Source organism: Equus przewalskii, chromosome X (genome assembly GCF_037783145.1).
Source record: "Equus przewalskii isolate Varuska chromosome X, EquPr2, whole genome shotgun sequence".
Taxonomy (NCBI): domain Eukaryota; kingdom Metazoa; phylum Chordata; class Mammalia; order Perissodactyla; family Equidae; genus Equus; species Equus przewalskii.
Window position 1 is genome coordinate 76,929,562 of NC_091863.1, and position 25,083 is coordinate 76,954,644.

Below are 25,083 nucleotides of genomic sequence, written 5' to 3' on the forward strand. Positions count from 1 at the left end.
ATGTGGACTAAGAACAGTTTAGTGGATACCAGGGGAAAGGTGGGGTGGGGGGTGGGCACAAAGGGTGAAGTGGTGCACCTACAACACGACTGACAAACATTAATGTACAACTGAAATTTCACATGATTGTAACCTATCATTAACTTAATAAAAAAAAAAAGAAAAATAACAAATTTCACCCTTAAAAGAAAAAACAACCTTTCCCCCTAAAATGTCAACATAGCATTAAAAAGTTTCCCAGGTGAAAGCAGGTCATCTCCCTTTCCATTTTCACTACGGTAATTGATTGTCAGTAATTGGCATGAAATTTCTTTCCAAATGAGACCTTTTGTTGGCGAGAAAATGAACAATAGTGCACAGTCTGGAAAAACTCTCAAATAATTGGCTGCCAGTATATATTTTTGTTGGTGTATGTCAGTTCCATAAAAGTAATCAACCCATTATCTAGATCTCTGTTTGATATTGCCAGTAAAATGTTATCTAAAACAGCATGATTCATCATTTTAAATGTTCAAGTTTTTAAAAAAAATAACTTCTATCTTTAAAAGTGAGCGTGTAACCTATGAATTTATAGGTAAAAACCCACTTGTGATTATGTTTCTTGTAACTGTGATAAATAGGTTGTAGGTTCTACTTTCCTATCATTGTGGTCTTCCGAAAACATGAATTCATTTAATTACAACATACATATAACTTGAGAATGGAAAGACAGTTACAATAACCTAGACAGTTTTTTTAAATACCAGCACAAAACTGCAACTGCACTTAACATAGCCATCAATGCATTATCTTACAAGGTTCTGCACACATTCACTAGAGACTGGATGATAACATTACATATTACTATGCTCTCATAACTTATAATTAAACTCCAAGTACAACAATCCTATTCTAAGCTCTTAACTTTCTAAAGATTGAAATGTATTTGTTTTATTTGTTACTTTGGCTTTTAACTTCTTTTTAAATGCGCCCACGAAGTGGCATTTTTCGTGTGGTCTCTGTTTCAACTAATCACAGGCATTTCTCTAAGTGTTGGATGTGAATCCACTTAAAAATCTGGAAGCTAAGCAGCTGAACACAAGAAGTTCAGGTCCCAAGGATTCCTCGGTTGTTTTACTGGCAGTCAGGACTACATGAGAATACCCAGTATCCCCTTCTCCATTTACCACCCCCATGCAGTGTTATTCCGAAAAAAAAAAATACTTCTCCCGCTTCCTCTAATTCTTCATGCAAAATCATACTTTTTGTATGAAAACTGTGATAAACTTACAACTATTAGTGTTGCTGAATACTCGTACCAACATATACTTATTAGTATAGAGGGACAGAAAAAGTATTATGCTTAAAAAGCAGAAGCTTGGGAGACGAACAACCTGGGTTCAAACCTCAGTTTCACAATTTAATAGCTGTTTGAACGTAGACAAGTTACTGAAGGTCTCTGTGCTTTTGTTTCCTCATCTCCAAACTGGTGATGATTACAGGACCTACCTCAGGGCATTATTGAGAAGATTAAATGATGCATGTGAAACACTTAGAATAGTACCTCAATAGCAAGTGCTATGTAATCAGTTGCCATTGTCATTTTTCAGCGAGATAAACTTAGTCAGTTTCCCAGAGGGTTTCCTGAAATTCTCCAGAAGAGCACTGCCATTTTGACGTGCAATTGTGTCAGTCATGAAAGTCCGGAGAGTGGTCTATGGAGGATTTTTGGCTGCTCTTTGCACTTAAGATCAAGAGAGAGCTGCTGCACGAGGTCTAAGTCCTCAAGCGGTTTGGCCCCTACCTACCTGTCCAGCCTCATGGTATGCCATGCTCAAACCACGATGACCGTCTCACCCTCTCATAATCTTTTTTCTATTTTGTCTCATGGAGTTATGCACATGACCTCTGCATAGAATGTTCTTCCCTTCCTCACTTGTTCACCTGACTCCTGTGTATCCTTCAGATGTCATCTCAGTGTCACTGCCTGGGCCGAATCCACCATTAACTGCTCTCACAGCTCTGTGAAACCCTCTTTCTAGACCTTATCTGAGTTGTAACTTTATTTTAATTTGTAGAATTACTTCATTATCGTTTGTCTCCACCACTGTATTTTTCAATATTGTGAGGGCAGAGATTGCGCATGTTTTTGCTTGACATTATATCTGTAGTGCTTACAGTGGTACCTGATACAGAGTGCCAACTCAAGTATTTACCGGATGAATGGATAAATGAGAAAAAAAAAGGAATATTATGCATTGAGGCGTGTCATGTTCATTTACACTAAATATGAAGCACAACGAATGAACATAAGGATTTCGATGGCCAAAAATACTTTTCATAGAAAAACAATTATAAATCACTCTCTACTAATAATTCATCTGTAAGCAAACATTTATTTTATAGGCAAAATAACTTTGACAGCAAAGAAGAAGAAAGCTTTGAAACAATGTGATGAGACACAATGTTCTGGTGTTGTACAGCTCATTGGGCTCTTACAGAAAATCTTGATGCTTCAAATGATTATAAGCAACTTCTCTCATAGGGTTAAAATAAAATTTTCAAGAACTTTCTGGAAAATTGTATCTAAACATTGAGTATAAATGCATTGAGATAGAAATGGGTATTTTTTTCTTTTCTCCTAAAAGTATTGTGAAGAAAACAAACAAAACGGAATAAACATCTACATATTTGTAAGGATCAGAAATATATTATTCTTTTTATTTCGGAATTCACTCATTTGTCCAAATCCTTTCCCTTTGCTTCCCATAACTTCTACTACAATTATTACGCTTGTGGTATGTTTTGGTCATCTTCTTTGAACACAGAAACTCTTGAGGAAAATTCTTATACAAGTAGGCAACTATAAGGTAAGTACTATATTCATTTTTAGCCATTGAATTTGAGTGAGGCTTTTAGTGGATTTAAATTACCTAGTCCTACAGTGTTATGCTTAGCATTAAGGGAATGACTAATCCCTTAATGAATATAGAAAGAGGCAACGATCTTAGCTGGATAGCAGAACAAGAGAGCAAGCTAAAAGCAGTCTGGGTTCTCCCTGAAAAGCTCCTCAGAAACAAAACCATCATTTGAAGACGCAAAGTCTGTGTCCTCCACGGGAGAACCCTCAGGAACAGAGTCATCCAGTAAAGGTGTTGAAGAATTAGTGAAAGTTATTTTTCTTTTAGATGCCATTTCAATATAACCACCAAGCCTGTCGTCTAAGACTTTATTGGTCCTGGACAAAATAAAATATAATGCAGCATTAAAGGAAACCAGTCTGGATTGATATATTTTTTTTCTAATCAGAGGAGGGCCTTGGTAAACGGGATGAAAGGCCTTCTCCTGTGTCCACCTGGCAAAATTTGAGGGAGCCCACTCAATGGGAAAAGGAGGCTGCGTAAGGCCTGCAATTGAATGGTGACACTGAGGGCAAAAACTAGCTCTGAACATTCGATCCAGGTCAGCTTCAGAATAATCATTTTGAACAAGTCTCGTCTGGAGTAACCAATGGCCTAGAGCCAGAGTGGGGAGACACGGCTCTTTACAATCAGGGCAACACCACTTGTCTAAAGACATCTTTGTAGCAAGATAGCGGAACCAGTTAACAAAGAACAATAGCACTAAATATAATTACAGGGATATTAAATCCTTATTACAAAGATAACTTTAGACTTGACTTTTAAGTTTGAGAAAATACACTTTGTGTTTATTTATCCCCTAGTTTGGACCCTCTGTATCCAGGAAAATACTGTAACAGCGATGGAAAAACCCCTTATCGACAAAATAATAATGATCTAGTTAACGATTTCAACTTTGTAAATTCTCAGTACATTAAATGGTAAATAAACCTATTAACATTAAATAGGAATAGTAAAGAGAAGTAATTAAGTAGAATATTACTAATATTAACAGGATTAATTTTAGCAACAGTCGAGAAGTCTCTCTCTCACTGGAGAGATGTGTCTACACCTCAGCGGAATTTGTTGAGAACCACTGTCTCTTTTTCTCTCACTTCGAAGCCCAGTCTCAGTTTTTAAGAACCAGTTCAGTACAGAATAGAATTTGTCACTTCCCAGTGACACAGTTCACAAGCTTTGAATATTAGTTCTCTGGAGATAAGATGGGTTCTGTCTGAACAGAGCAGCTTTGTGTAAATTCAGACGCTAAGGCACTTTTCCAGAAGGATCTGCACAATCATCTCAGCTGGTGGCACTGTTATGTCCACTTGAGTTTTAGAAGTAGTCCACCAATCGGGCTGTTGACTGGTATAGGTAATTTTCACCAGTGAGGTGTGTCAGCCTTGTCCTGTAATGTCTGGGTCATGTGGGTAAGCAGAAAAATCTTGTCAAGCTCCTTCTCAGAGTATTTCTGCTAAAGTTCTTCCTTTGTGCTCCTAGATCTTGACCCAATCTCTGAGAAGCAGTTGATGAAAGGAATCTGATTGTACTTGGGGGTTTCTGTAAAAGAAAATGGTACAAATCCTATGAAAACTTTGGTAATTTATATAGTGAAACTAAAAATTTTACTGAGTATTATTATGGGTTAATGGACTTTGTAAACATGATTTGTTTTTCCTAGTTGTACTATTATTGATGTTTAAATTAACATCGGTTAATTATTATTATTTTTCTTCTTCCCAAAGTCCACCAGTACATAGTTGTATATTCTAGTTGTAGGTCCTTCCGGCTCTGCTATGTGGGATGCTGCCTCAGCATGGCTTGATGAGTGGTGCTAGGTCCGTGCCCAGGCTCCAAACTGGAGAACCCTGGGCCGAAAAATCGGAGTGCACGAACTTAACCATTCGGCCATGGGGCTGGTGCCAACACAGCTTAATTATTATGAGTGTTGAATAAGCTTGTGTAAACATGTCACATGACTGCATCTCTTGAAACTTTAAAAAAATGTATACTTGTTAATTTTAGTTAATATATTAAAGTCTAACTATTATATTTAAATAACATCCAACAATAAAGTTAGGAAATAAAATACATAATTTAATATTTTGGTCATTTTAGGAGGCTTATCTCTGAACACTAATTTCTTCATTTTAGTAGCCGACAGATGACACTTTTGGTATGGAGTTATTTGTAATCATTTATTTTTGTTGTGTCTTTTTAACACAGAGTACATTTAAACCACAGTTTTAATATTAATATTAGAAGTAAGTACAGTTGTATTTTTGCAAAAAGACTTCCAAAAAAAGCATTGGATCTAAAAGAATGAGGGACTGTTGTAGCCAAAAGAGTTCCAGAGGACAGAGGGAATTCCCTGATCACACTGAGTCTGTTGGCTATCTGACAGATTTTTAATTCAATGCGACATTTTGATTTTAACGAAGGATCTGTCTTAATGTGAAAGCAAAAATCACTTTGATTTAGGTATGACTTTTTATTATTAATCTACCTTTCAGTTATTGAGATAGCTGTGTGTTCTAAGCTAAGCTGCTGTAGAGAACAAGAGCGGCTACTAAATAAGGATATATTGAAGAGATAAGACCTCGGCAAATTTATGAACCAACTGTCTTAGGACATATAAACACTTGGTGTTAGAAATCTCTGACATGGGGATTTTTAAAATTGTATTTGCTTTTTAACTTAAAGTTAGGATAATTACAAAGACAAGGCAAATCTTTTCATGTTTTCTGTGGTCATATTTTATAGAGAAGGACCTGAAAATATTTGTTTTTGTTGTTGGAAGATAGTGTTACCACAGACAAAACTAAAGATAGATAGATAGGTAGATAGGTAGGTAGGTAGATAGATAGATATAGATAGGCGATAAATACATAATTTTGATTTTTATAGTTGAGATTTAACATGTTATAGCCGTAGAGATACTCGTTCAATGTAAATCATGGACTGACTGTAAACTTTTCCAGTAAAAATTCAATTCATTCAAAGCACAGTGCAACATGGGACACCGTTTCTCAGAGAGATCATAGAGACTATCCTGGAATTAATCTCTTTCATATGAATGTGCATTAATTTATTTAGAAGTTTCACAATTATTAGATAACATTTACCCTAAATTTACTCTGAGGAAGCTAATTAAAATTAAATAGAAAGCTCAGGGTGCCAAATAGAGGCTTGAGTTTGGCAGATAGGGTGCAAGAGGCAACAGCCTTAAGCTTCATCATAATTATCTGTAAGATATCGATTGCTAAACATGGTCCAATCAGACCTTGACGTTGTTGACTATTATACTGGGAGTTTTTATCCAAGATTTTTCTTATCTTGAATTTTTTGGATTAATTAGACATTGGCCAGATTTCACCGGTTATCTAATTAGATTTCATTGCTGGTGCCCTCCTTTCTCGTGGGTCATCCTGCATGTCATGAGATGGTGATGCCACAGAGAACTGAAATGCAACATTCATCTGGTCTTTCCTTTTTGTTCGACATTAGTTTGTATGACCTTGCCTGCTAGAGGGTTAGGTTTGTAAGAGCTGACACTGGAAACCTTGTAAGTTTTTAAAGTTTACAAGATTGTAGGGAGAAAAAAAGCCACTGCCTCAGCTACAGAATTTGTTAAAAATACAAGTAATTTCCTAGGGATTTAATGAACATAAGTTCTGTAGAATTGTTGGTCAAAATAACCTGGACAATAATTAAATCTGTTGGGTCACTGTAATGCAGAGTTAGTTCTAGAAGAGTTTATTTTGGATTGGGACAGTTTTCTGAATTACGAGCTCATATTTAAGAACTTAAGACTACTATTAGCCATGGAAGTACAATTTAAAACTGGAACCACATGATTGTTAAGACTTTTTTTGTCTGAGTTTTGCAAACCAGTTTCTGTAAGTAGTATTGAATGCCAATTGAAAACGATCAGTGATTTTAGCTTCATGGCTAATTCAGGCCTCATGCATCTGGATAAGTGAATAAGAAACTCCAAATGAAAGCAGGCCTCTAATGAGCACTGTTACATCTTGATTGTCCCAAGTATACGGATTCTACCTATTTTTAAAATACAAAACATTTTCTTTAATAATGGATGTCCGTGAGTCCGATTTTTTTAGAAATGAGGCCAGCTGAGATAATCTTTTCCATGGTTTAGGATCTGTTATTAGCCTTCGACGGAAAGCTTCGCTAATAATTGAGACTTTCTTTTTCCTTGTGGTACTTACAAGTGATCTGGTATGCTTGAGATGTTATTGGCTGACACCCTCTTGAAGTTGACTAAGGTCACTTCCAGTAGCATGGTGCCTTGACTCTTGAGTCAGTCTGTCATCACTCATACCAGCCTGAGTTCTTTCCTGGGGCCATAGACTGAAGATTTAGCCTTTGCTATCCTCTGAGGACCTGACAACCTGTATGCTACCCAGGCTCTGACCAAGGGCCAGCCCTGGTGCCCTGACAACCATTCAGTGCTATTTAACCGAGATCATAGAAAACACAGAAAACCAACATTGAGATAATTGCCGTCTTCAAACAATCTGTATTGAAAGGTGGTGTAGTGTAGTGGTGCAGAGTTGGAGCTGGACCACCTAGTGGTGAATCCAAGTTCTGCTGTTTCATCACTGGGTAACTTGAACTCTGCCTCAGTGCCCTCATACGTTAAGTGATGAAAACAGATATCTAAATCATCACACTGTTGTGAGGTTTAAATGAATTCATGTTTATGAAGCGCTTCTAATCATTCCTAGTACACAGCAGGAGCTATATTAGTCTTAAATCAGGATCCTGTGGCCATCTGTCAGATGACCTGACTAAAGTCAGTTTGCCATCAGTCACAACTAGAAAATTTCTTACCTTAGAAAGTCTGCATTTTAGTGTTGCTGAAGCGAGGGATACCTCGCTCTGGGTATGTATGGAAGATCACAAGACCATTAATTGTTGTGGTACAGGAATTGGCAATCCACGGTCGTAATCAGTCTGTAAGCAAAGTTTATGTTAGTAGTGTAGGATATAAGCCAACTTCTACTCTGAAGATGGAGGAGGCAGTGAATTGACATTTAAGGTTTTTATTACATGTCACTGAAATCTTACAGGATTTCTGAATGCATCAGAAGATTCACACGGCTAATATACATAAACCGCATCAAAACCGTTCTCCATAGGGTTAAAACAACATTCTAAAAAAAAATCTGTCTGGAAAAATTACAGTTTAGGAATTTGAGCTTTGAGGGAGTAGGGAGGTGAACTGATTTGGGGAATTGGTTATAATTCTAAATCATTTCACAAAACTATCCTGTTCAATTTAATCAAATATCGGAAGGGGTTAGAGCAGTGTTTCTCAAACAAGGTCAGCCTCAGCTTCATTAGAATCTCCTGAGGATGCTTAAAAATTCAGATTTCTGGGCTCCACCACAGATCTACTGAGCATTTGTGGGAAGGTCAGAAAATGGTAACTATTTTTTTGTTTTTGTCTTTGTTTTTTTTGCAATTTCTGATATTTGACCTTTTTTTTAACTTTTTATTAAGATTATGATAGTTTATAACCTTGTGGAATTTCAGTTGTACATTATTGTCAGTCATGTCGTAGATGCACCACCTCACCCTTTATGCCCTCCCCCCACCCCCCCTTTCCCCTGGTAACCACCAATCAGTTCTCTTTGTCCATATGTTTAACTTCCACCTATGAGTGGAGTCATACAGAGTTTGTCTTTCTCTATCTGGCTTATTTCACTTAACATAATACCATCAAGGTCCATCCATGTTGTTGTGAATGGGACGATTTTATCCTTTTTTATGGCTGAGTAGTATTCCATTGGATATACATACCATATCTTCTTTATTGAATTATCAGTTGCTGGGCTGCAGAATGGATATTGTTAGCAGGCATGAAAACATTAATCTCTGGTACATCTCCATCAGAGCTCTTGGGTGACCAGGTGCATTGTCAATGAGTAGTCATATTTTGAATGAAATCGTTTTTTCTGAGCAGTGGGTCTCAATAGTGGGCTTAAAATATTCAGTAAAGCATGTTGTAAATAGATGTGCTGTCACCCAGGCTTTGTTGTTTCATTTATACAGCACAGGCAGAGTAGACTTAGCATAATTCTTAAGGGCCCTAGGAATTTCATAATGGTCAATAAGCATTGGCTTCAACTTGAAGTCACCAGCTGCATTAGTCCCTAACAAGAGAGTCAGCCTGTCCTTTGAAGCTTTGAAGCCAGGCATTGACTTCTCCTCTTTAGCTATGAAAGGCCTACATGGCATCTTCTTCCAATATAAGGCTGTTTTTTCTACATTGAAAATCTGTCATTTAGTATAGCCACCTTCATTAATTATCTTAGCTGGATCTGCTGGATAATTTTCTGCAGCTTCTACATCAGCACTTGATGCTTTACCTTGAACTTTCATTTTATGGAGATGGCATCTTTCCTTAAACCTCATGAACAAACCTCTGCTAGTTTCAAGCTTTTCTTATGCAGCTTCCTCCCCTCTCTTAGGCTTCATAGAATGGAAGAGAGTTAGAGCCTTGCTCTTGATTAGGCTTTTGCTTAAGGGAATGTTGTGGCTGGTTTGATTCTATCCAGACCAGTAAAACTTTGTCCATGTCAGCAATAAGGCTGTGTTGCTTTCTTATCATTTGTGTGTTCACTGGAGTAACACTTAATTTCCTTCAAGAACTTTTCCTTTGCAGTCACAGCTTGGCTAACTGTTTGGTGCAAGAGGCCTAGCTTTCACCCTGTCTCAGCTTTCGGCATGCCTTCCCCACTAAACTTAATCATTTCTAGTTTTTGGTTTAAAGTGAGAGACACGTGACTCCTTCTTTCACTTGAACACTTAGAAGCCATTGTAGGGTTATTAATTAGTCCAATTTCAATATTGTTGTGTCTCAGGGAATAGGGAGGCCCAAGGAGAGGGAGAGAGGTGAGGAACCGTCTATCAGTGGAGCAGTCTGAACACAACATTTATAAATTAAGTTCACTATCTTATATGGGCGTGGTTTGTGGCGCCCCAAAACAATTACAATAGTAACATCAAAGATCACTGATCATAGATCACCACAACAAGTATAATAATAAAAAGGTTTGAAATATTGCAAGAATTACCAAAATGTGACACTGAGACATGAAGCGAGCAAATGCTGTTGGAAAAATGGCACCAACAGACTTGCTGGACGCAAGGTTGCCACTAACTTTCAACTTCTAAAAGAGAAAAAAGCAACATTTGTAGAGTGCTATAAAATGAAGTACACCTGTATGAATACTTATTTTTCTGAAATTCTAATTGCAGATACTATACTAACAGTGTGACTTACAGGTAAATAGTTCTTTCATTCCATAAACATCAAGCTAACTACAATGTGTAAGCATTATGCTAGGAAACTAAGAAAATATAAACATAAAAAAGACATATAATTCTTGAGAAATTTAAAATTTACTAGAGGGCGTAGTCACTTAAAATAATTTCAATGCAAGACAGACATCTTTACATCAGTGTGTTGTAGAATTTGGGGGGCAGTGATCACAGATTTGGGCTCTGACATATATGACTGAGCCTAATATTAGCCTGTACTAAATGATTTCAGCCCCATTACTTTGAATATCTTCCTAAACGAGTGGCTGACTATCCTCCTAACACCGCCACTGCCCCTTAGACCAGGACAGGTCATTCTGAGAAGCACAGAAAATCTGGGTACTAGTCACGGCCCTGTCAAGCATGACTGTTTTGCGCTTAAGTAAGCAATTGGAACTAAAAACAAAAGCTGTGAAAAGCTAGAAGTAGAATACAAATAAAAGAAATTTATTATTTACAAAATATGCCTAGATGGTGATGCAGGGGATTTGGGGAGGGTATAATTCAAAAAGCACTGGGCATCAAATTCGGAAATAATCACTTGTCTATTTAGAAAGTGCTGGTTAAAACAATAATACCACCACCACGCAACTATTGTTTCCTAAGGAAGAGGTGACTGAATTACTCTACAGAGATTTAAGATATATGTTTGTGTAATAAAGATAACTATTCTTTTCTAGAGGAAGCAATGACATTTTTGAACCGGGACAGTGATGGAAAGGTTGTCATGCCATTGGTTCAGTGAGCAGATACAAACAGAAAATAGAATTGATGGTTCCTTGACGAAATCGTCTCTAAATTCTGTGTTACAGAAGATGGCAAAAGGAATTGGATGATTTTTCCCCGATAAAGTCATAAAATAATAAACACAAAGCAAGTTAAATGGCCTAGTTATGGCTGCATTTATTTCTGATTCGCAAAAAGAAAACAGTCTTCAGTTGGAGTGTTTTTAGTTCCCCTTAAAAGTTTGCCATAAAATCTCTGACAACTATTTAAATATGAGTAAGCGAGGCCTGTTTAAGCCACAAGGAAATACCTTTAATTTGAAAAGCAAATATTCTGTTTAGAAATTTCCCTTTCTTTTCCTTTAATTTTATTCTAATTTTCAATCACAGAACTACCAATTAATATTCGAAGACAAACCAGGGACAAGTGACAGATAAAATTGTGAAAGCTGATCTTCCTATCCCTCATACTTCATTACACACAACTCTTCCCCTTTTCCTGGTTGCTGCTGCTCAACCCACATGCACAATTCCAGGCTCCTGGACCTTTCTGGAAGCATTTTCCCTCCTGAAACTTTTACAAACTCCTCATCAAAACTTCCCAAGACTTGCTTGAGGCTGACATCTAGGAGAAGGTGTCTGATAAACGTTCCAAGTTTCCATCTTGAAGGAGGAGAGCTTAAGGGGCCTCACTTCTATGAGTGCTTTCTGATTTTAGACTGGAGCTCCCTAGAGACCCAATATAGAGGACAAATGTGTAGCTGGCTTTGGGAACAGGAGATTTTATTGCAATTCCAAAAAAATACTATTACGTGATTCCTCGTCTGCCTATGTTTGGGCATGGTTCTTGGTAATAAAAAGCATAGGTAAGTTACACAACTCTACTTTTCACTGTTTTTCCCTCCATAGAGTTCAACTGGAGGAATCACAGAGAGAAAAAGGCTACTACTTAATCACATGGCCCAAAAGAAAAGATATGTTTTATTCATAGTTCATGGTGACTATATTTTACCCACAACCATGAAAAAATATAACAAAGGGACTTTCTTTATGGAGTACCAAGTTTTCTGAAATTGCAGAAAAAAATATTAGATAATGTTATGTATATGTTGTACACACACCTACACACACACACACACATATAGCTAATCTTGAGAGATGGAGTTGAGAAGTAGAATGTGTTAATAATTACTTTGAACTATCACAATTTGGGTGTTAAGGCAATTGTAATAGGAGTATTTATCTTTTTTTCTTTCAAAAAAGATCTGAACTGAAACATTCTGTTTAGATGGTAAATTGGTTCTGTCAATACATGAATGCCAAAACAACAAACTTATGCTAGCATTTTCTATCTTTTATGTAACTTCAGTATTTATGCAGTCACTAAACAATTGCTTATTGATTGTTTTCTAAATTCCAGGTACTGTTCCAGACACTGAGAGGCATAGCGGTGGATAAGAAAGATTATATCTACAAACTTGTCTTACAAACTATGAAAACAGGTCACTCAGTTTTCTTCTCTTCTGTTAAAAAAATAAGACAATCCACTTATATCAAGTAAATGAATCTTTGACTCTTAAGAGGAACACCAGTGTTTTCTAGTGGTGTTCCTTAGACTAGGCTGGGGTAAGGTGGCACGTGAGTATGTGTGTGTGCTATGTATAGTGTACGTAGGTGGACTGAGTAACTCCTAAAATGATCTACGTTTTTCCTGTTCTAACCTTGGAAACAAGGATATGAGAAACTGAACTGCTAGGCAAGAGAGTCTACCTAGTCATCTGGGGAATATAATTATAAACATATTTTTCATTCTTCATGAGGCTCATCTCAGGACAAGGTATTAAAGTTATCTTCAAGAATAATAACCAAGCTACCCAATTAGATTTTAGGATTGATAGTTGACAGATAGATAAATACATACCAAATATATACAACTATCTATTATTATGTGTATCTATCTATCTATCTATCAGAGAGGCTTTTAGTAAATGTCCTTTTTTAAAACAGTGTATGTATAAAGTCTCTTCTCTCATTTTTTTTTAAGATTGGCACCTGAGCTAACAGCTATTGCCATTCTTCTCTTTTTTCCTTCTTCTTCTCCCCAAAGCCCCCCAATACGTAGTTGTATATTCTAGTTGTGAGTGCCTCTGGTTCTGCTATGTGGGACGCCACCTCAGCATGGCTTGATGAGTGGTGCCATGTCCGCGCCCAGGATTTGAACCGATGAAACTCTGGGCCAGTGAAGCAGAGCATGCAAACTTAACCACTCGGCCATGGGGCTGGCCCCTCTTCTCTCATTTTTGTCTATTTGAATTGGACAAACCATATATGTTTTGATGCTTTTATTGATTTATTACTACCTTTTATTAAAAATACTCAGGGTCAAAATAAGAGAGAAAAAGGTTAAACTGTATATATAGGTCTATACTCTTAACAGTAAGTCATTTGAACTATGTGACCACAGGTAAAGGAAATACAAAGCTAGGTAATTATACTCTGACTAGGTATATCTACATGATGCCAGACTGGCTGAAAATTTAAATATATACAAAGTTGTCAAACATATTATTTGTAAAATTTTCCCCATTAAATCCAGTTAAACTGCTCCATGTATTTGTATGACCTAGGAAGTATTTTCTCCTCCCAATTTTATAGATATTAACTTATTTCTACGGTTTACTTGTATTAAAAATGAGTAAAGACGACAATTTAGGGGATACAAACAAACCTTATTTAACACTTCATGAAGTGGACAGCCTCCTATTGGAGAACTGTAAGATGGGGCAGAAAGCAGGAAGCTTTTACAGAATAAAGAACAAGGAAGAGACAAACAGAAAATATCTGATTGGCTGGGGCAACATAGTCAAGCTAGTTTGAGGTGAGAAGGCCCAGAGCTGGCGTGGTGTTTGGGAGCTGGCTGGCTGAATATACTGCCTCTCTGGTCAAGCAGAGCACGTACAGGGACACGAAAGTTATCTAAGTTGCAGTTTGCTGATGTGGCTACCCTAGGAGAAGCAGCTCCATCTTGGGCCTGCTTAGAAATTTACTTTCAACAGACCCCCCTTTTGATCATCCTCTTGACCATTCAAAAGTTTTGATAAAAAATATTGGTCCGAGCGTGACTCTCAGTTACCATTGTATCTTTGGGTCTCAGTATAGTATTCACAAGAGACAACGTCAGTGTTCTTGGAGCCGGTTATGTTCTCCTGTTTTCTTTCGTCGTTCCAGTCAGAGAGACCATCTGTTGGCTAGTCAATGGCTACCCACATGCATTCAAAACTTTTGAGTGAATGCAGTGTATTAGGGACACAATAATAGTTATTAGCAACAAAATGTCTATGGTTTGGACAGCAGTCCTGAGCCAGGATTCCCATGACACAGAACAGCTAGAATCAAATGAGCCAAGAAATGATCCCAAAGAGGGGAATACTTTTTTAAACCAACTGGCTTGTTTATGTATTTCTTGTAACTGTTTCTCCACTTCCCCAGAAGTGTTTATCCAGAGAGCTTGTTTAAGAAAAAGTGAGGCTTTGGAAATCAGGGAGATGTTTGTAATGGGCAGAAAAAACTACAGGATCACCAGCATCTTAACAAATTCGACCGTCAGTTGGAGGTTGAAGTGCCTTCCTTTGCAATGGCCTGAGTTATGTGAACAATGGCATTATCTTTTCAGGCCAGAGCAAGGCAAAAGGTGGTCAAAAGAATCATAAAGATCTTCACAGTGTAAGAATTAGGAAAAGGATGGTCAGAGAGGGAAGGAGGAATGAAAAGAAACATTCTCGATCTGACACCTGGGAGGAAACATTTTACCTCCACATCGGCTACTTCTCTTCCTATCAATTTGATTTTGAGGTCTCCAGCATTTACACAGGACTAGGTGTCAGGTGGAGCCTTCTTCAGTTGTGAAATATGCAACCAAGTTTCTACACCTTGTAGTTTGGCAGCAGCGTCAGTGGTCAAGAGTACTGGGTAGGGTCCTTTCACTTTTGCAAAAACATCAGAGTAAAACAATAACTGTCTGTAAATGACAAAAGACTTAAAAATGTCCATGGTTAAAGATCTGATGAGAGTTCGTTAGATAAGGAAATGTAGTTATATCTGTGGTATACAATAATTTACAATTAATAGTACTGACAAATTTCTAGAAACTTTAAACAATTTCTGGAATATCTGTATTAATAACATATATCCATACATATATAACCTAAGGTTTATCATCACTTATTTACCAATGTTTCACACATAATTTAACATACCAATTAAACCGAATTAGTTTAACATCTCTTTTTGAAGATTTTATTTTTCCTTTTTCTCCCAAAGCCCCCTGGTACACAGCAGTGTATTTTTAGTTGTGTAACATCTCTTTTACAAGGTGTGAGACAAATCCTTTGAGATTTTTCAGGGTCCCTCTGGAAAATCTCAAACTTACTTTGTGGTCAAAAAGACTCCATTAAGAATTTGATTTTTGGGAAGTTTGTCAAAAATCTCCATTTAACCAAAGTGACAAAGATTTTGAAGGCAAATACAGAAAGTTACATAGTTGTGGACAAAATTTAGCTCTTTTAATACTGAGAAGACTGAGTTTTATTAAGTAATCAAAGATCTGATAAAGACAATGTAAAGCACAGTAAATTATTTTGGTAAGGCAGAAAACCTTTGCTGTCTAGACAGGTTACTTAAAAGGTAAAGAAAAATCTTTGTTTATAGTTTCTGATTAATAGCAGACCAATAATCTAAGAAAATGTCATCCTTTTAACAGAGAGAAAACCAAATTCTAATTTTGCATCAGTGTAGTTTTGATATTAAAACTCATTTTTTAAAAACTTAAATAAATCGTGGCTGGCCCTGTGGCCAAGTGGTTAAGTTCACGCGCTCCGTTTCGGTGGCCCAGGGTTTCACTGGTTTGGATCCTGGGCACAGATATGGCACCACTCATCAGGTCATGCTGAGGTGGTGTCCCACATGCCACAACTAGAAGGACCCACAACTAGGATATACAGCTATGTACTGGGGGGCTTTGGGGAGAAAAAGGAAAAATAAAATCTTAAAAAAAACTTAAATAAATCCATCTAATCTTAGCCACCTTGACCACACATAAAATCCCTTTCCCAAGACTCCTTTTCCATAAACCTACAACTTTTTTACATCCCTTTAAATTTTGTCCTGCATTTTTTTCTCTTTCTTATGCTGGAACAATCAATCATTTTACTTTCCTTATCTACTTTACATACACAGCTGTTTCCTCGCACTCTTATTATTTCTAAGTAATTCTAATTACATATATTAATTAGAATTCTTAACCCTTAGAATCTTTAAATCCTAGTAAAAACTAAGAAGTAAGCAATTGTGGTTCGTCTGTTACAATAGCATTCTGTGGATTGGTAAATTTATAAATACATGTCATAATTTCCAGAAGTGTATTCTTAGTTATAGCAAATTTTTCAATATGGCACAAAACGTGTGGCTCAACCCATGTTCAGTAACTAAGGTTTCAGTGTTTTATCTTACTTGGAAATGATCTAGATAGTCAATGAATAGCCATCATTTAACTTATCTCACTGTAATTTTAAGGTTTCAAGTTACCAAAAAGATTTTGGAAACTATTTTTAAATAAACATACCAAGAAGCATAATTATTGTTGAAAAGTTCATTTATAAATTTTCATCTTACTTACACCTATTTAATTTACTTGTTCTTAGCAATTATGTTCAGATTACTCATGAAAATTTCATGAGACATTAAGCAGCTAACCATCATCTTAAGTTATCTTTCTTGCTAACAAACTCTGTAACAGAGATAACATGAGCTTATGTGACTTTTAGTAAAACTACACAGAATAAAAGTTGTATGTCTGCATTATATTTAATATGGATAGCTCTAAATGTATGCTTGTTTTAATTAAACCAACAAATTTAAACTAGCTTTTATTTACTGAAGATTATCCTAGATCACATGAACTTGAAAAACATTTGGGTTAGTTTTTATATTGCCGAGAGTATACTTATTTATATAAATTCTTAATTTTCTTTAAACTAATAGAGCTCTTTACAAATTAATTTTGGCAATATCACCCAGAAGTAGAAAAATATCACACCTCTGTAACAGACATACATAAACATACAGAGAGATGCAAAGGGATCTTATAACTTTTATTTAAAAAATTTAGCCATGGGACAGGTATGAAAATGCAAAACTCACTAGTTTATAAAAGAACAGTTAGACCCAAATTGTGTTTCTGGCAGAAGGGATAAGCTAAGGTTACCTGCTTAGATGGCTTAAACATTTTACTAATATTTGTGGAGAAGACTGTTAAGACTTTTCATTCACCTAATTTCCAAATAGCTTTTCCTTTTTTTTTTCCTTCTGATGAAAATTATCTTAGTTCTTAGAGAAGATAAGGTAGAACATTTACATCTCAAAGGCACAGGGAAAGAATGCAAGTTCCTCCAAAAAGGACTTTTGTTTCCTAAGGCCAGAATTTGTACAATACCTACAAGTCTTTGAAATGAATAGGGGAGGTTTTAGGATTGGTAAAAAGGATAGGTGGGCTTTTTCTATTCTTATAAGACTCAATTTTTAAGACAAATTGTACAAGTTGTCCTCAATTTGTAGGACAGTTGTTTTTAATTCATCAAAGAATTGGGTTGCGACCTGAATGACATCAAAGGTTGACCCACCCATCCAACTACATTATCTTCAATTTGCTTCTTTCAGGGATATCTTGAACTAAGATAAAAATCAAAAGATTCCTATTTTCTAGATTTAGAGCTGTTTGTCTTTGGAATATTTTCTTTACCTCTGGGTACACAGTTTCATTTAGCTTAGGAGAGAAGGCCTAAAAAAAGTTTCCATCAGGCTCTGAATATCGGTTTCCAATTTGGCCGAATTCTGATCATAGAGCTACTTAAAAAAAAAGAATCCTTTCAAATATCTCATTGTGTTTCAGCAGGTACAAACAGTAATTATTTCTGGTAGTACTGAATGACCCCATGGATGAAAGAAGCATCCCCAAAGAAGGTGCAAAAGATCCAGAGCCACTCCCAAAGATAGCCAAAAGAAAGACTTACACAATTCAAATCCCCATATAGCTGGCAATTGTTGGCAGGATCCTAGCCACAAATGGAGGGTAACCCACATTTCTGTCTAGCCATATTTTGGGGCCCCCAACATGATGGTTGAGCTACTACATATGCAACAACCAACGACCTGCATGCCCCAGGCAGGCAGAAAGCCAATTCAAGTTCTCAAGACATGCAATGAGACAAAGAAAAAGGCAATAGCTGTCCCTGAGAGAGAAGCATTGATAACCAATAGGCAGCCCAAAATCAAATTCACAAGAGTCTGGATTTAGAAAGGAAGAGATAATGTGAAATTTTACCTTCCTTTCTTAACCAGGCACTGCAGAGATCCAGGACAGCTGACACTGCTAAGAATTCTCATCGCTCACTGGCTTCTGCCAGGTTTCCCAGGATCCCATCTGCAGGCTCCCAAGTGAGTGGGGTTTAAAGTAGAGAGTGTAACGCTAGTGTATCTAGTGTACCTACTAGATATCTACAACTTCTAGTGTAGCTACTAGAATTGGGCAAGGTTTTCCATTATTTTAGTTTTAGTTTCCTCTTGGCTATTTAAGGGAATAACGAGTAGCAGTTTACCAGAGAATGCCTCAGAGTTCTGTCAAGCCTGGGAGGAGCCCATATATGGGCTCTCCTTTGAAGGTAAATATGCGGGCATTTGAGTTGATGTGGAAGGATTTGACAAAAGCTTCAAGGACAATCTTTCCCCGTTGTTCCAGTTGATAGCAAATGAGACACCAATTTCCGGACCAGTGTTTTGCTGATGGATCCCCAGGAGGATGCTACAGAGGAGGCCCAGGTGTTTTAGTTTTCTGGCCTTGGAGCTGTCGCAATTGTAAGGCCACTAACTTGGCAGAATTTTGTTTACAGTCGTGTGGCCTCTTCATAGTGGAAAGGTAATTCAGATAGAGGATTAGTAGAATTAGTACTCACAGGAGAACAGAAGAGAGTAATAGGAGTCATGCCAATCTTACAGTCTTATGTTTTAGGTACTTCTTGTGTCTTTAATTTTCCATTAGCCTCTTACAATGAATCATTTAATAAAGTTATTTTGGAAATTTGAAATCTTTTGGAGGTGTCTACATGCCAATTAAAATAGGTATGTCCGTTTCTTTGGGAACCCTTGCTTCCAAGTACACTTCTTAAATGAAGGATCTTGTCTAATTGGAATGTTCCCCATAACGGCCATTGTAATTCTAGGTTGTCTTTGTAGGATTTGGCCTGTTTGTAGATATCTATAGCTTCCAGGATCACAGTTCGTAGATATAAAATAAGCAGTTCTGCCGCAACGTGTTTATATAATTATATTAAATATACATATTAATCATTATATTTTTCTAAACTAAAAAACATACACGTTTCTTTTTGAGGAATAAGAAAAAAAATTGAAGAGGATGAAATGGGGTTTTTTCTATGAGCAGGAAGGAGAGAAAGTTGCAGACATTCCAGAAGTAGAGTTTTTGGGGCCGGCCCTGTGGCCAAGTGGTTAAGTTCACAAGCTCCCCTTCGGCGGCCCAGGGTTTTGCCAGTTTGGATCCTGGGCGTGGACATGGCACCGCTCATCAGGCCATGTTGAGGCGGTATCCCACATACTACAACTAGAAGGACCCACAACTAGGATATACAACTATGTACTGGGGGGATTTGGGGAGAAAAAGCAGAAAAAAAAGTTTAAAGAAAAAAAAGAAGTTTTCAGAAACAGTGTCCTAGATTCGAGAAGACTCTCTGTCCTTTGCTCCATTAAGACTCAAAAACAATATATATATATCTCAAATCATTTTGAACCTCAAATAAGAAATGTTATAGGTAAAGATACAACATAAGTTTACTTGCCTGTGGCATTTTCTGTTCTTTTTACATGCTTCTGGGGAAAAAAAAAAAAGAACTTCTAATTCTCTTTAAGAAAACAATATTCTGAAGAGGAACACTTTAACTCTCCAAAGACAAACCCTCCCTTCACGAGTCAGCTGCTCATGCACAAGGATAGAGAAGATGGGCTACGAAGCGAGAATGAATGGACTACATGAAACACAGTGACATTCCAAAGGCCACCTCTGACCCACCTTCCCTTGTGCTGAAATACATTGAATTCAGGTGTAGGACACAGGAGAGCCACTTGCACTCTCATCTATAAATGGCAGAAAGCCCTAGAAAAGATTAATGGATTGGACACTTCACTTACTTTTTTAAACTGAAGATGGGCAAAGCAAAAGCAAAGCAGAGTGGCTTTCGCCTCCATGGAAACTACAACTGCCATTAGTAAACCCACCACGCATCCCCTCCCTTCTAAATAAATACTAAACAGAGGACACGCAGAACATTCCAAGTTAATGGCGTCTTACTTTTTAATCTCAGTGCTATACCATCCCAGAATGCTCTCTTAAGTCCACCTCAACCTCAATTTCCCTGATGCTTTTTAAAATTGACTTGTATGATACTTTTACTGGGAACTTATAAACTCTTTCGTAGTGACTCTCTTGCAAATAGAAACTCGTGCATCAATTATACTTTTGGTCTTTTATCAGCCTAAGTCAGCATGCAATCTACCTTTTCTTGGCCTGAGTTATATAAATCTTTAGTTTTCATACAGCAGTGCTGGCCCCCTTGGTGCTCCATATAACACAATCGAAAGGCAAACTGAGAAAGGACATATAGAAAGAGCTTTGAAAATGACACCTGAATTCCAAGGAAAGCCCCATGAGATTACTGCGAATCCTTTTCAAGCCTTTAGCAGAGTCTCGAACATCTCCATCAGTATGGGAGTTAGAAGCAATTTTAAAACTACCAATTGATAGCTGTTACAGACCCTATATCTAGCCCCGTTTGTCCATTTTCCTCATATTTTCAGCAAGAGTGTAGAAAAAAAATGGTCAGGAAGACCACTTTCATCTCTGTGCTTCCAGGTTAGTTTTGCATTCTGGGCAGATGGATAATTATTTAATTCTTAAGGATGTTGGAGGAAATTGACTGCATTAAACAATTTTGAGCTTCAGTAATGGCTGGTCACTGCTTCTCATTGTTATGATTTTTAGAAGTACACACTGACATACAAGGACGGTTTTTATCCTCCACTAAACTGGATCCGCACAGCCACAATTACCAAAGTCATTCAGGCCAAAAATAGGCTTTTGCCTGAATTACCAAGACAATTACACCTACCCCTAGAGTGGCTACTGATTGAAAAGTGGAAGAACCTGATTGCAGCAAAGCTCTGCATTTCTTTGTCTTTGTTTTCTTCCAAGCTCTGTGTTTTCAATTTTTATAAGACCAAGAAAACGTAAGATTCCAGAACTTCCATATTGTGAGAAGAATAGAGGGTTTATTTGCAAATTAGGATCAACAAAGAGCTGTGACTGAACAGGGGAGAGGAGAGTAAAAACAACTTGGAAGAATTGCTATCTTACTTTAACCCCTTGGAAACTGTGTGATGTTAATCTCTACTGTGAAATCCACTGCTCTGTAGGGGGAAAAATAGATAATCCACAAGGAGGAGAGGAGGGGAAAGGTTTCTACTATTAACAGTTTAAATGCATCATGGTCTCTGTTTAAAATAGAATCTTGATGAATTGTTCTTAAAAATGGTATTGATCTAGGTAATCAATCTTGGAGCTTTTGTCAAAAAGGATTTTTTTCACCAAAACTACAATATCGATTACTTGCATCAAAGCTGAGTTTAAAAAAGGAGAAACGCGTTCAAGTCAAAGCTATTGCTGATGCCCCTAAAAATACAAGAGTTGCACAACAACTCCCATTTTTAAAAAAACCAAAAAACTGATTTCAGGAGCACTCACCAGTGGGTCTTGGCTTCATCTCCTATCTGTCCTCTGACAAGTACTGTTAATCTTCTAGGCTCATGCTACCTACCCCTCACTTTATCAGGCCAGGCTGCAGGAAGGGAGCTCTTGCGAAACAAAGGCATGAACAACAAAATTACAAAGGTGTTTAATCGTTAAAATAAAGGCCTCACCAGCCAAGCCCAGGATCAGTCAAGAGAAACTGTCGGTCTGAGTGAAGTCTTGCAGTTTCAAAATCTTGAGTGATTCCCGCATTAGCATAAAATTTCAGAAAAGCAGAGAAAACACTTCAATCCTGCACACTATATTCAGTCTAGTGAAATCTAATATTCCACTAGTGAAATCGGAAAGCTTGATTTGGTAGGTTAAGGATGAATTTAGCAATCCTGGTGGCCCTGTAGTTTTAACAGTAACGCATTTACAAGTTATCTACATATATGCTTTGGTGTGAGCACAAGAGTGCACCCAGCAGCAGTGAAAGGATTATTGCTATTTATATTAATAAGTCAACTCACCGCCCTAACATGAACTCAGAGAAGCGCATCTAGGTGCTTGGGCCATCGTGGAGATTCCAGAAAGTTGGATTCAATTGAGATACCCCTAGTCAGTGCACCTGGAAGGAGGAGCTACCTGGACATGAGAACTGATATTCTGCCAGGGATCACCTTCCAGTTCTACGTCGTACAGCAGAAGCAGCAATAGCATTGCCATTCAATGCCTTCTCGAAGCCAAAAGCGTCTACTGCAGACTTAGGAATAATAGCCAAAATACAAAGTCCAGACATAGTAACTTTAAAGAAGTTTATAACCATATACTGCTATATCATGAATAGAAATAATCAAATGGCATAAGAATATTCATGCTGAGAATTAATAAAGTTATAATTGTATCTTGACTTTTTTTGAGATAAGCAATATTGAACCTCACACATAAAACATATTAAGTAAATAGTTAAATATTTTTAAGATGTTATTCTTAGATGAAAGCAAGATGAAATAAAATGCCATTCTAACACCACTTCATAAAGAACACACTTTTAAATTACTAGACCACGAAAGAGTAGAGTGCGAAAAGGGCAGAAAGGTAGATTTACATTGGAGTAACCTGGCAACCACTACCTCAATCAGGTGATTAAGGTGACCATCAGTGACAAGTCATGCTGACTGCAGGTACCATGATCTGATGTGTGATGAGAATGGCACCCTACCTCTGTTGTTTTCTTCCCAAGAGCCCATAAAACCAATCTAATCATGAGAAAAACATGAGAAACGCCCAAATTGAGGGATGTTTCACCAACTACCTGACCAGTTCCCCTTAAAACTGTCAAGGTGATCAAAAACAAAGAAAGTCTGAGAAACTGTCACAGCCCAGAGAAGATTAGAAGACATGATAAATACATGCAACAGAAAAAAGATGGCAGGGAAAAACGAGTGAAATCTGAATCGACTGTGGAGTTGAATTAATAGTAATGTAAGACGTTGGTTCCTCCCTTGTGACAAATGTACCAGAGTACTATAAATGTCATAGAGGGGAACACAGTGTTGGGCATTTGGGAACTCTACAGTCCTTGCAACTTTTCTGTAAACTTACTATTCTAAAAAAAACCTTTGAAAAAAATAACACCAACCAAATCTATCTGGAAAAAATAAACCATGAAATCTTTAACACTTTCCCATACTATCTTTTCTGAATCAAAACATGTTTAAAGTAAGATCTTTACAATTACCAGTTATGTTCACTCTCACTCTCTAGAATCCACATTGTGACTAGATGCCAGAATCCATAGTTTGGCTATGTTGTGGCCCCACTGTTTGACCATCATTATAAACATAGGCTTGTTTTAGAAATAGTTATCTGAATATCTCAAACAAGTTTTACCACAAAATAACTATATATATAAAATTATAATATATATATACACATATATATGGCTATAAAATAACTATATTTATTATATATATATAACCATATATATATTTCTAGACTCTCCACTATAGGTATAAATATTTTTTCAGAGATTCTCTTGGAATACAGATGAATGCACCTAGCAGACATCTAGTTCAAACAGACCAAGAGGGAAACCTGATCCAGGGAAATTCTCCCTTCTCCCTTACGTGTAGAAAAACCAGCTCTCTTTCTGCTTCTTCCTCACCTCCTTAGAATGAGGCACTGGGAAGCTGAAAAGTTTCTCTGTCTCGAGGCTTCCGAGGGTTTACTATTGAACCTCAGAAAACAAAGTGAGAAGTGGGTAGTTCAATAAATTATTTGGCATCCATTTTAGGTATCATTTCACATCTATTGCTCTGTTAAATAGAAAATAAACTAAGGGGTTTGTTTCTTGTTTTCTATTGCCATAGGTGATTTCTGAACTCACAACCATTTGAGAAAAATGGTTTTCGATATATATTCTTAGAAAAAAATCTTGAAGGATTCACAAAATCATCTAAGAGGATTTTACTGCTGCTGGGTGTACTCTTATGTCCCAAATCCAGTAAGACAACTATGAAAATGATACAATGCAGTAAGGAGAAATACAGCTCCACTCTGGGCTGACTAAGAACCTTAATTTTAGAAAAGCACTGAATCTGACTGACATTAAGGTGGTTAAAGAGCATTAACAGCCCTGAGAGTAACAAAATATCAACATAATTATTTCACAAGACTTATATTTTTAGGCTTTTTCAGCACTTACTGAATTCATCTTTCACCTGAGAATTACAATGACAAGACCAGTTGTCAAAAATTGAGCTTATACACGTATCTTACAGATACTGTATCTTTTTCTGTATGTATGCTACACTTCAAAAGTTGTTATTTAAAAAAAGTCAGCTAATCTGCTCCTAGTATACATGGAGATAAGTATTTTAAAGCTTCACAATTCTTGCATTTCAACAAAAATTTCCATCGCACTTTTCCAGTTGCATGAGGAAACATTCCAGAATACAGATGTTGCATCTCTACAAACAATATATATATGCTACTACAACATAGACCAAACTTAAGATTTTTTCTAAGGTAGCTTAGAGAATTTCCAGGAATTCCATGCATCTGAAACCAAATCGTTTGTGTGTTTAAATTGTGTGTATTTATATATAAAATCTTTCAAACAGGTTATGAAAATGTGACCAAAATTAACTTATGATAGAATCAAAGGTTTGCTTGGTATTTCTTAACATTTTATTGACATTAAAATCTTCCGTTAATATTCCTAGGGGTAAAAACACAAAAGCATGAAGAAAAATCTGAAGGAATCAGAACTATA

The 25,083-nt window shown here is 36.9% G+C and overlaps 1 long non-coding RNA gene across 5 annotated transcripts in view; it reads right to left on the bottom strand.

Annotated features, from left to right (window-relative positions):
* Window positions 1-2,355: 2,355 nt before the first annotated feature.
* Window positions 2,356-25,083, bottom strand: part of LOC139080947 (uncharacterized) — a 716,757-nt gene continuing 694,029 nt past the window's right edge. For all 5 annotated transcript variants that reach the window (XR_011535838.1, XR_011535837.1, XR_011535839.1 and 2 more), the window contains 2 exons: window positions 7,734-7,856; window positions 2,356-4,439 (listed from right to left, as the gene is read on the bottom strand). This is a non-coding gene — a long non-coding RNA (uncharacterized lncRNA). The remainder of the gene's footprint in view (window positions 4,440-7,733; window positions 7,857-25,083) is intronic.